This window comes from Numenius arquata, chromosome 10 (genome assembly GCF_964106895.1).
Source record: "Numenius arquata chromosome 10, bNumArq3.hap1.1, whole genome shotgun sequence".
NCBI lineage: Eukaryota > Metazoa > Chordata > Aves > Charadriiformes > Scolopacidae > Numenius > Numenius arquata.
In genome coordinates, this window is record NC_133585.1 from 26,238,131 (window position 1) to 26,250,007 (window position 11,877).

The following is an 11,877-nucleotide window of genomic DNA, read 5'->3' on the forward strand; positions in this document are numbered from 1 at the left end:
TTTGAAATCATAATACAAATGTTCTTGGCAATTGTTTCTTTCTATATTCTTTATAATTATTCTCCAGCGATTCCAATTGCATTTTCCAGTTGGAGACCAACACTGAGGACTGCATTGCTCGCTCAGAATGTTAAAAGTGCAAATAATCTTTTAAGAGGATTCACAAGAAACATGTTTGACATCAAGACACATCAGGAGTAACACAGTGGCCAAAGTGGTGTTGGCTGCGTTGACCAGAGTGATGCAGGAAGGAGAGCTCTTTAAATAGGTCTTTATTTCCTGCCTAGTCCCTAACCTACCCCACAAAGTCCGTCTGCATCACAAAGCCTCCTGCCAATCTCACCCTGCAAGTTCACCATCAGCAATCATGGGATCTGTGGGACCTGTTGACCTCAACCTTCTTCAATGGTGTGGTACTGGTTAAATGCATGAGATGGGAGTCTGCGTGCACGTGTCAGCGGGCAGCATTTGAATCCTCCATTGTATTAATATGAAAGATAGTTTCAAAAGGAAAAAAAAAAAAAAAAAAAGTTGGTTTACATCTGTGGGAGTTATTTGACTACCTGTTACTTCGATGGCATTAATCCTGGTCTTGTCAGAAGTGAATTGGTCCTCCTCCCTGCAAAAATAACAACTGGCGTGGAGGCAGCAAAGTGCTGTTTTCTCACATGTGCAAGTATTTGCGGAACGAAGTCCTTTGTGTGTTTGTTTGTTTGTTTGTCTCGATGTGTGTGTGTTTGTTTTCTCTCCTTTTGGAACATATTAGAAAGCATCCTGCTCTTGTTATTTCTTTTGAATAGTCTATTTTCTGTAGAAAGTAATATCCACATGGTAAACTCCTATTCATCAAAACAGTGCCAAATATGTGCCATTTTAAAGCTAAATATATATGTTATTTTATTTTACTTTAAAGCAAGCCAAAATACATACCAAGAGCATAGCTCTGGATGGTGTTGGTCCTATTTTCAAATGAGTATTTACTGTGTGAGGCACTTCTGTGCAACAAGCTGAGTTGGTAAGGGGCTACTTTGTGAATGCAGTGCAGAAAGCAGTATTTCTTCCTCCTCTTACCGTGAACTTACCTTTTAATTGTAAAAATATGTGTTTTTTTCTGTTCTTGGCAAAGCATGCAAAGCATGACCTTGTATGCCTAATGCAGTCATACCCGGCCCCCTGGCGCTCCCCTTTCACTTGCATTTTAGGAGCGTTTCTCCAGGGGACACAAAGATTACAAAAAAGTGTTGAGTTTGGGGGAAGTGAAGTGCTAGTACTTAGGAGCTTCTGTGTCAGCTCATATCCTTCTGTGGGTATGACTGGGAGTCCGGTTTTGGTCCTATTTTCCTTCCCTCTGGATGGGTGCTAATAAGTCTTCCCTCTTGTCATGTGCTGCTGGTATTTTTCTTCCTTGGCTTGGTCAGGATGAGAAAAATTTCTTAAACAAGCTCCCTTATTCCTCTACTTTACACCAAAACAAGGCCCCGCTTCAGGCCAGAATAAGTAAAATAGGGAGATTCCTGGAATTACAGGACCACGTGGTAAATATCTTCCTTTTCCATTATTTTGCTTTATAAAATGTTAAAAACTGCTCTTTTTCTTTTTGTAAGGATTGCATTTTACATTTTACATATCTGGCTCAACTTGTCCTTTTCTAAAACATAAAAAAATGCTACTGAGCAACTGTGTTAGCAAATGCTGAAACGAAAAACCTGTATGTTATAGCACAGCCAAATTAAGGATGTGTTATGAGGTTTATAAATTAAAAGAGAAAAGTTTTATAAAGAATTGAGAGTAAGCCAAAAAGCAGTAATTTGTCTTTGATCATATGGAGAACAGTTCTACATGGCCTGCAAACTCACTGACTTAGGGGAATCCAGTAACTGAAAATTGGAATAACTTAGCAATTTCACATCTTGGACGCTTGAACTGAGCTTTGCTTGCAAGTCCAACACAGTTCTGTAAACAGAGTCAACTCATGCCACTGTGGCTAAAAACTTCTTTATTTAGAATATGAGCTTGGTCTCCCTGAAGCAGTCTGAAAATTTATCCTAGGTTTTCTAAATAGCCTCATCTGGGAAAAGGCATTTCTCAGTCTTCTCCTAAGAATGTAGAATTTGGGAGTTTTAGTGTTGAAATGTTATTGGCCTTAGCTGTCAAACTTCTAATTATCAAACTTCTGATATACTAATTAATAAATCTTTATTTTTATCGCAGCATCTTCCCATCGAAAGTCAAAGCAAGCTGATTTTAGCTTTCAGCTGCAACTTCTTAGCAACTTAGCAACTTTTCATTAGCAACTTCTTCAATGAGGGAGTGGAAAAGAAAATCACCTCTCTGATGAGGATTTCTGGTGCTACTGCACCAGCTATTGAAAAGAAGCTGGCGAAGTCTTTAGAAATCAAGTTCCAGTGTAGAGACCCTTTTTTTGTAAGGGAAGAATATTACATCTGAGAGTAGGCAGGTCATGGGACTCCTTCACGTTGGAGACCTCCTTAATGAGGACATAAATGTGAAAATCCAGCAGGTTACATAATTTTAGACCATTTTTAAAACATGTATCAATTTGCATATCATAGGGTGAATCAGTGTGCAATGTCCATAATGGATTCAAAGTGCAAAACACTGAGACATAGTCAATTGATAAGAAAAACATAAAGTTGTACCAACCAGTAACCTTCCTAGGACTAACATATAAGCCGGTGGGTGTCTTTTTAGGTCTTTTTTTCTTTAACCTGTAAAAGGGACAAATATTTATTCTGACAGTCTTGGAGAGGAAATATCCTTCAGTAAAAATTCAGTAAATATTTCAGAATTTGGGACCTAAAAGAGGAAACGGCACCTCTAATTTTCCTCAGTAGCTGCAGTGGCACCTCTGTCCCCCGAAACTGGTATAAATCAGTTGTGCAACATGGAGGCAAGTATTGAGCACTGCAGACAGGGCTTGTTTCTTTTGTCCTGTAAGCAGGGCTGACAACCGATGCACGAAAATGGTGTAAGGGATAATACTGTCACAGTTTTCTTCCCCACTGCCGCACAGGCACACCAGCAGCTGGTTCAGCATCCAGCCCACCTGGAGGTGAGAGGCAACGGGGATGCTCTGAAATAGATGTGCTGCTTAGGGAGGAGTGTCTGTCTGCTGCCAGCTGATGCCCTTTAGGAGTTTCCAACTGTCCATCCCCAGCTGTTCACCCCCCTTCTGCCAAAACAAGGTGCTTAAGCATCTGGCAGGAAGAAGTTGATCGATTATAATTTCTGAGATTAAAAATGACCGGCCAGTTTACCAGTTAACCACCCTCCTGCTGACTAGTTTGAAGGCATAAGTATGTTACATACGAACAACTGATGCTGCAACTTTGAGGGTAGCCTGGCTGCAGGTGAAAATTTGGAGGAGAGCTGAAGCATTTGCCACTGCTGCTGCACGGATGCTGCCTGCTTTTTCTGCGTGGAAACAGTAGGGTAATTGGAAGGCTACTTCTCTCCTTTCCTTCATCCTTTTCAATACAAAAGAAACAAATAATCTGAATAGATGCTACTGTGGGACGTGTACTCTAGCTCCATCCACCTACTAGAAGGAGGGTATATGTATTCCCCTTTGCCTGTTTCAGTCTTTTAAAATATTTTAATTATTGTTATTTTCTGTTATTTTTTTTCCTCTTATTTTTTATTATTGACTAAAATTTTCTATTATTATATTCTATTCTTTTCTAAAATCCTTCTGCCATGCTCTCGACCTTGTAAATAACGCTTTCCAAGTAAAGTAACCAACATTAACCTGAGTAGTTTCCCTCACCCTCTCCAGGCAGCGGGTCCACGTCCATCATCTGTTACCACTGCCAGACCTTCGGGTACGGTTCACCATGGGTTTCTCCGCTCCTCCACTCGCCATAGCACCTAAGTTACTCAACCCCTGTGTTGCGTTTGCCCGAGCCAGCCGCAGCCCACAACAGGCTGGTCACCTCCCTCTGCCTTGTCAAGCTGTGCTTGTTCCAGCTGGGAATAATTAGCATCCATTGTTAGGACTGGCATCCAGGTTACCCTCAGCAGGTGGCTGCCCTCTCTCCCTGCTCCTTCCAGCCCCAGAGGAGAGCGTGGCTGTTTGTCCAGCTGTTCTCGAGGGAGCAGCAGCCCCCACACCTCCGCGTTACCTGGCCTGGGTGCTGCGGCGCTATAGGGGTCAGCCTCCCTGCCCCACATCCAAATCTGGCCAGCTGCTTTCCAGTAAATATGGTGACTTACTCTAACAACGAACGCGGCTGGGGCCTTTTTCTATGAAACTTATGGTTGTTTAGACGTTTCTTGATACCAGCTTGCTCTACATGCCTCTTTGGGGGAATGAACTTGCGTGTGGTGGGATGACAATATGTCACTCCAGATCTGCAAAAGACAGTGTAAGGTCAGCGAAGAGAAGCCTTCACTTTCCAATAGTCGTTTCTATGTATAAATTGGCACTTGATGCTTATCAAAGAACAAGAAATATTGGATATGCTCTAAACGTCCATTGTATTTCTGAGCCAACTACCTGATGGAAGTCATCACTTATATGTAAATGAACTGTCAATGGCTTGCCTCTGTTGGCAGTCGCTGGACTGTGAAGGGTATGTCTTAATAAGAACCAAAGCTCTTCACAGACTTTGATTTACTGGAAATAAAATAGAAAAGTCCTCTGAGACTACAAAGGACACTTGTTTCAGATAAAATGTCTAGACAGTAGCAATATATTTGGGGCTTTTATTATAGCAAAACTGCAAATTAGAATAGAGTGCTGAGAAAGTTCCTATGACCCAGCTGAGTTCAAAAACACTGTTTCAGACTGATCCTTGAAACACACTCAAATTAAGTTCACGAGCATTCAAAAAGTGAAAGAAAAGATGTGCAAGGTCAACGTTCAGGTTTGCTAGAACTCCAGAGCTGCCCAGACTTTCCATTCTCTCTGACAACGAGGGATTTGCAGTTCAGCTGTGATTTAAATCAGTTAAAGAAAACACAAATCACGCTTTGTGTTTCACTGCATTAGATAACAGTCTGCTTTACATACATTCCTGTATGATGGCTTTTTTCTTTGATTATTGAAACTAAAACACAAAAGAGGGATTAAGCCTGTTACATTGTGGGGAAGAAACAATCAAAATGAAGCTGAAGCATCCTTTGGGTGAGACATGTCTGTCTCTTGTTTTAACGAAGGCAAATTATACAGCATTTCTGATAAAGATGTGGAAATTTCAGAACATCCAGTTTACCTGAAAGTTATTATCATTTCTAAAATTATTATTTTATTATTGTCATTGGTATTTATTTACCATCCAGAATTTTTGGAAGCTTTACTGAATTAAAAAAAAAATAATATTGGGGTGAACCTACGCCTTTTATCACAGTCTGCGTAACCTGGGCTCTGTATTTTTGCCCAAGAGAATTTATATGCCGAGTATAAATACTGTATGTGAGAGCTTGGGTAATTAAATTAAAACCTTGATCGTCTGTGCGGCTAATGGAGAATCCAGAAGGCAACGCAGTGAAGCATCAATTTCCAGCACCAGAGTGCTCTGAGTTATCTTCCGTGTGGTTTATCCCAGCTTTTCAGGAATCATCCTGCACTCCCTGTGATCACCTCCTTTTCCATCTGTACAGAGATCAAACGGAGACAGTTGGTGGTGTACCCTACCAGCATTTCTTACCAGTTGCCATCTTTGGTATTGGAAACTCTGGCTTTGGAGAAACAGATTACTCACTAATTTTCAGAGAATTAATGCATTTATAGTCATGTTCCCACATATCCGAAACAACAGCTCTGGGAGGTGTGAACTTCCTGGGAATCTATGTGACACATTGCATCAGATAATTAAAAAAAAAATATAATCAATTTTGTTAGCTGTCAGGTTTTTCACAGTGCAGGTTTATGATGCTTGGTGGAGCGTAACTCGTCTGTGACGTGGGTCTCAAAGCAGAGATTTGTACCGTGCTCTCAGCCTTTGAGTGCTAGTTTTGAAGTGGAAGGTCAAGGTGGGATTCAGACAGAAGGCTGAATAATTCTTGCTGACCTGAATGAGATAATCCATTTGCCATTGGTGTCCGAATATAAAACCAGAAATAGATTAAGATAATCAGGCTGAGTCTGCAAGCAATCTGAAATCTTATCTCTGAGAGGCACAAAAGACCCCTTCCAATGCAATAGGCTACTAACCCTGAAATCAGAACAACAGCAATTCCGTGTCCTTTTGAGTGCACAGAAATCTAGATTCAGCTCAATGCTTGTGTGCCTAGCTAGTCTATTAAATGATCGTGGTCTATGTTTTTAGTTCCACTGTAAAATTAATATAAGCCCTAAGGTTAAATGGTACACATTGTCAGCATGATGACTGCATTAGCTGTAACTGTTCCAAAAATAAAATTTATTTGATAATAACTGAATTTCTACATAGTCCAACAGATGAGTCATCAGATAATGTCCACAGAGATCAATTTTATTTATCCTTTCAGAAGATTAATATTCACTGTTTTCTAAATCTAAGGGTATGCATAACAACAGACTGAATTAAATCTAAGAAACGTAAATGGATAATCAGAATGTCTTTTGGGGCTTCCTACTGATTCAATATTTGATACTCTGATCGTAGCCACAGTGTACCATGTTATCTTTTATCCTGTCATATGGCTGGTAAATACCATTACAAATACAAAATTAACGGACTCAATCCCATATAAGTATAATTTGATGCAAATCATAGTAGATTGTTTACACACTCCTCAAGAAGGCTTTGTACCCCGTCTATCCTGGCATGCAGTCCTTCAAATATTTGACAAGTCACTGTTGTCAGAGAGTACAAAGCATGAAAAAAACCGATGCAATATTAGAAAATCAAGGCTAAAAAGCACAAAGAAATCAGATTGAGAACATTATCTTTAAATGAGCAAAGGGCAATATTCCTACCTATGTTTTCCTTGTTTTGAAGTATGTGATTCAAAAATTACCCTTCATCACAGAAATCATGAAAAGGGCTGTTTTCCCCAATTCCCTGACATTATACCTATGAGAAGTACAGTGTTGTAGTAGTTTCACTGCCTGAAGTATTATCTGGAACATCTATTTTGCGTTCAAGTAAGTGCTATATTTAGAACCTATTTTTATTCTGCCTAAAGTATACAGTACGCTAGACCTTAATGTACCCTCTAACACGGGCACAAAAGATGCAGTCTAAAAATAGTCATTACTCTAGAAGCAATAATTTGTTTGAAAGACATCACCTGAATTCCCAAGCAGTAGTGAATGATTAGGACTCAGTTGTCTTCTCTGCTGGTCTCCTCAGCAGATCCTCTTTTGCAGTTGGGAAATTTGAAATTTGTACAAAAATAGTAACAGAAAAAGAAAAATTTCAGTATGCCATTAAGTCCTGCAGGAGGACAAAGTACTGTTTGTGAATTCCTCTCAGCAATAGTTACTTTTCAGTGCTTTGTTTTCTCCATTGGGAATAAGGTAATTATCAGTAGGAGTAGCAGCGAGGAAGAAAAATAAAATTGTTTATTATTGGACCAATTGAGCCCAGCGAGATGAAGGCCAAATTGTTTTTTGCTTGTCTGAGTTTGATTTTCAGTCAGTCTGGATGTGTTTTTTGTTTAGCAGAGAACTTCAGTGAGGAGTATGTTATTTTATGACTGAGGCCAATAGAAAGTCATTGGCATAATAAAACTGCAGATTTTACAATTTCAACGCAGCTGCTCGGTGACTTTTAAGCAACTGTGAAATCACATTGTTTAAACTGTGTTTATAAGGACTGATGCCTGGATCAATTTTTTTTCTTCCTTTTTTTACGAAGAAGTCAACAGAAATCCCTCAGATCAACAACTGATATTGCAGCCTAACCATGTAGGTGAGTGTTCGCAAACCTCCGTTTAGAAATAACCCCTTGGTCACCCTGTGTTATACTCATGTATGAAAATGAACATGACGCTACCGGTATCATCTATGATTTTGCTAATACTAATTCACCAGTTAAAATCCATTCGTTTAATGGCAAACACACTTGCTTGGATGACAAACCCATTTTGTGCAATGCCCTGAGCAAACCGGCATTTCTATTGTTTTTACAACTCTTTTATGACTTCTTGAACTGCAGCAGTTGGTAGGATTTGACATATTGTTATACTGTGTTATCATGTGTATATGTGCCTCATTTATAAGAAGTATTTCTTGCTTCTCATGGACCAAATTCTTTGCAGTGAGCGGTGAACCTGGACCTCGTCTGCAGTTGGGACCTATGCCTTCCTACCCTGAGCCTGTGATCCCATAAACATCCACAGCTGTGAGTATTTACGCAAGTGATAACTAAGTGGGGTTTTCTTCCAAAATCCCAACGCTTAAGTAAACTTACTTGTTTAGCAGATTAGGGCTTAAAGCTAAATTTTAGGTCTACAACCCAAAACATTTTATGTCAAAGCTGAATCCCCCCTTATTGACAGCAGAGTATCCCTGTCCGGCAGCTCGCCATGGATGAAGTGAGTTCGGAGGGTTCAACCTGCCACCTTGCCTCTGCAGATGTGTCAGGATCCTGTGGATGCAGCTGGGGAAAGATGGGCGTTTGCAATAAAAAGGGGCTAGTGATGTGGGGAGGAGAGATGTGAAGCCAGCAGGGTTTTTTTGTGTTTGCCAGAGGAATGGTGACAAGGAATAGCTTGTCTACAGTAGGGGTCACTGTGAAGTTACAGGGTACAGCTAATTCTTGTGGTGCTTGACCCTTGAGATTGGGAAGACCAATAGGTCAGGAGTCCTGTAGAAAAATGGAAATCTAGTTCAGAGGCTTCTGTGTATTTTGGCTTCTGAGCTTTGCTGAGAGTCTCAAAGAAGGACACCATCAGCTGCTGCGCTGAAAGAAAAATGGCATGTAGAGGAGGCTCTGAAGAGACAGGAAAAATGTGACAGAGCATTTGAATTGTAGAGAGCAAGCTTGCGATATAGGTGAAAAAGGGCATAGACTTCAGAGGAACCGAGTAAAAAGACCGCATCCAGCTTTATCGGTATTTTCTGCAGTAAAAGTATTGAGGATGTCATCAGGATGGTGAACATAAATCATATGATCAACACAATGGGTGAAACTGGAAACTCTGAGATCTCAAATGGAAGGGATTGTATAACTTTTTAACTGTTTCTTATGGCTTAAAAATTAGTACCAAGGAATAAAATTATCCTTTTATCTCCACTAGATTAACTCATTTTATTGTACCTGATTCCAAGGGTCAAACTTTATTTACACAAGTTTTACTGAAGGGTGACTTCTAGGTGTCAGAGGATTTATTCTAACTCTTACAGATGTAGAGAAAAATGAAAGTTTGTCCCAACAGGAATTTTGGGCTTTGGTGTTACAGCCCATGTGGGGCCCGAGACAAAATTGCCGTCGCGTGTTCTTAGGCGGGTAAGTAGCCACAGTGAAATAACTGCATCACAGGACCAGCTCTCGAGATTACACCCGCCTTAAAGGCACAGCCAAAAGGTTTTTACACACTCATCAGCCCCACGGGTAGGCGTCGTACATGGTGGCCTCGTGCCTTGGCAGACAGAAAGGCTGTGTGCTCCCAAGGCATTATTCCTTTGCAGCGCAGAGTATTTCCAGGGTGTGCGTGGGGAAATCGAAGAAGTAAAGCACGTTTTGGATTTGAGTCATGCACGCGCAGACATTCTGCTGGATGTAGGAAAGCTTTTGGAGCTGCAGAGCTTTTATTAATACCGTGTCTCTCTGGTGTTAATATGGTCATCGGTAGTGGTTAGTTATTCCTATACTTAGATTTGAATGATGCCTCCTGCACACTGAGGAGGGAAGATGGAAATTGTTACCATTTCCTCTGCATACAGCGCTCCTGCATAACTGAAGGGAGCCATCATTTAGCCTGCAGTGCGTAAAAGGAGTGGGTTAATGCATGAAATGTACTGGGTAGATAAAACCTCAACTCAAGTCTGATATCTTTTTTAATATGCATACAAAAATAATAACTCGGGGATTCGGTTTCTATTTTGTTTCTCCACTGCACAAAGAAAACAAAAGTACATCTGTTGCTAGTCTTTCTCACTCATTTCTTTGCCATCTCAAATTAAGATGAATTGCTTGTGCTTGTCCCTTGAACAATAACACTGCTCAAATACATAAACTGGAGTCTCCTTCTGACAAGTTTTAATTGTGGGATGAGTCAAGCTGGCATTTACCTAGGAAGTTCACACATGCAAAGACTCTAGTGTCAGACTGTCTAAGCTGCATTATAAAAACAGGAAGCTGAATTTCACAAACGTAGTGAAGAAAAGGTGTGGCGTTTGCAGTGAGCCTGGAAAATCAAGCACCGTTAAAAAAACTTCCCAGCAATGCACGTAACAAAAGCATATTGGGTTCCCTTGCAAGGAAGGGAAGAGAAGGCTGCATCCAACTGGCACATCACGAACAATCCCCTGGGTCCATGTGTAATGGTAGGAGAGCAGAGAGGAGGTGGATGAAAATCAAGAATCCAGTAAATTCACAGACTGGGAAGAGCAGAGAGCCCTGCTGCTTCCTTAAAAGAGAGTCTGTTTGAAGTGGGTGTTTTCCCAGAGGTTTCGGCAGAATTTGGGAAGCAGATTATATATGTGCGGTTCTAAAACTAGGACCATGGTTAATGTTTAGCATGTTTTTAATATGTGGGAGTGTATTCTTTCACAGCTGTAAGATGAACAAAGGAATGAATGAATGTGGTACTGAATGTCTACTCCCGAGGACAGAATTCATCTCTGTTTGTTAATACATACTTATGCATGGTACAAAAATACAACCCCCAAATTATTAAAGAAATCTTACGTCTCCGCTCATGTCTTTGAAGGCTGCCACCTTGCTACAACATAGACATCAAACAGCAAAACATCTGGTCAGCCCCAGAGCTGGGGTCAAGAAAAAGGTACAGAAGGGAGGACCTACAGTATACCTGAAACTTGAGACGAGGGGGCAGAGTAGCATATTCTGGTCCTTTCTGGTCTTGATGGAAGACCTATGTCTCTCTGACCTTCTTGCAGTCTCAAAGTTATTGTATGCACAATGTCATGCTTGATCTGATAATTATTTGAAAGCCTAAAAGTTTTAATATAGTTGCATAAATGACTGTAATTATTGGTAGAGAGAGTTTCTCTATAATTATAGTGGCAGTGTAGAATTCACAGAATCACATGGGGTTGGAAGGGACCTCTGGAGATCATCCAGTCCAACCCCCTGCCAAAGCAGGTCCACCCAGAGCAGGTTGCACAGGAACTTGTCCAGGTGGGTTTGGAATGTCTCCAGAGAAGGAGAGTCCACCACCTCCCTGGGCAGCCTCTTCCAGGGCTCTGCCACCCTCACAGGAAAGAAGTTCCTCCTCATGTTTAGGTGGAACTTCTTACATTCAAGTTTGTGCCCATTTCCCCTTGTTCTGTCCCTGGGCACCACTGAAAAAAGACCAGCCCCGTCCTCCTGACACCCTCCCTTTAAGTATTTATAAGCATTGATCAGATCCCCCCTCAGTCTTCTCTTCTCTAGACTCAAAAGACCCAAGTCCCTCAGCCTCTCCCTGTAAGGGAGAGGCTGCAGGCCCCTCATCATCTCTGTAGCCCAAAAGGTCTGGTTCTTTGGTGTTTCCGCCCGGTTTCGAACCGGGGACCTTTCGCGTGTTAGGCGAATGTGATAACCACTACACTACGGAAACGCCGTGTAACGCGCCCCCTTACTGCTTACCTCGGACATAAGGAAGTGAGTTTATACCTTCTGCTCACGTCTAACCTATTGGCTGAAAACGTACCTCAAATTAAACACATTTAAGTTTTATTGGGTTCTTGCACAGGTAGCAAAATTTATTCTGGACTTGACTTGACGCCATTAATCATAGAATCAGAGAATGGTTAGAGTT

The 11,877-nt window shown here is 41.0% G+C and overlaps 1 non-coding gene across 1 annotated transcript; it reads right to left on the reverse strand.

Moving 5' to 3' along the window:
• Positions 1-11,603: 11,603 nt before the first annotated feature.
• TRNAV-AAC (transfer RNA valine (anticodon AAC)) lies at positions 11,604-11,676 on the reverse strand. The gene has a single exon. It is a non-coding gene; the product is annotated as a tRNA-Val (tRNA).
• Positions 11,677-11,877: the final 201 nt, after the last annotated feature.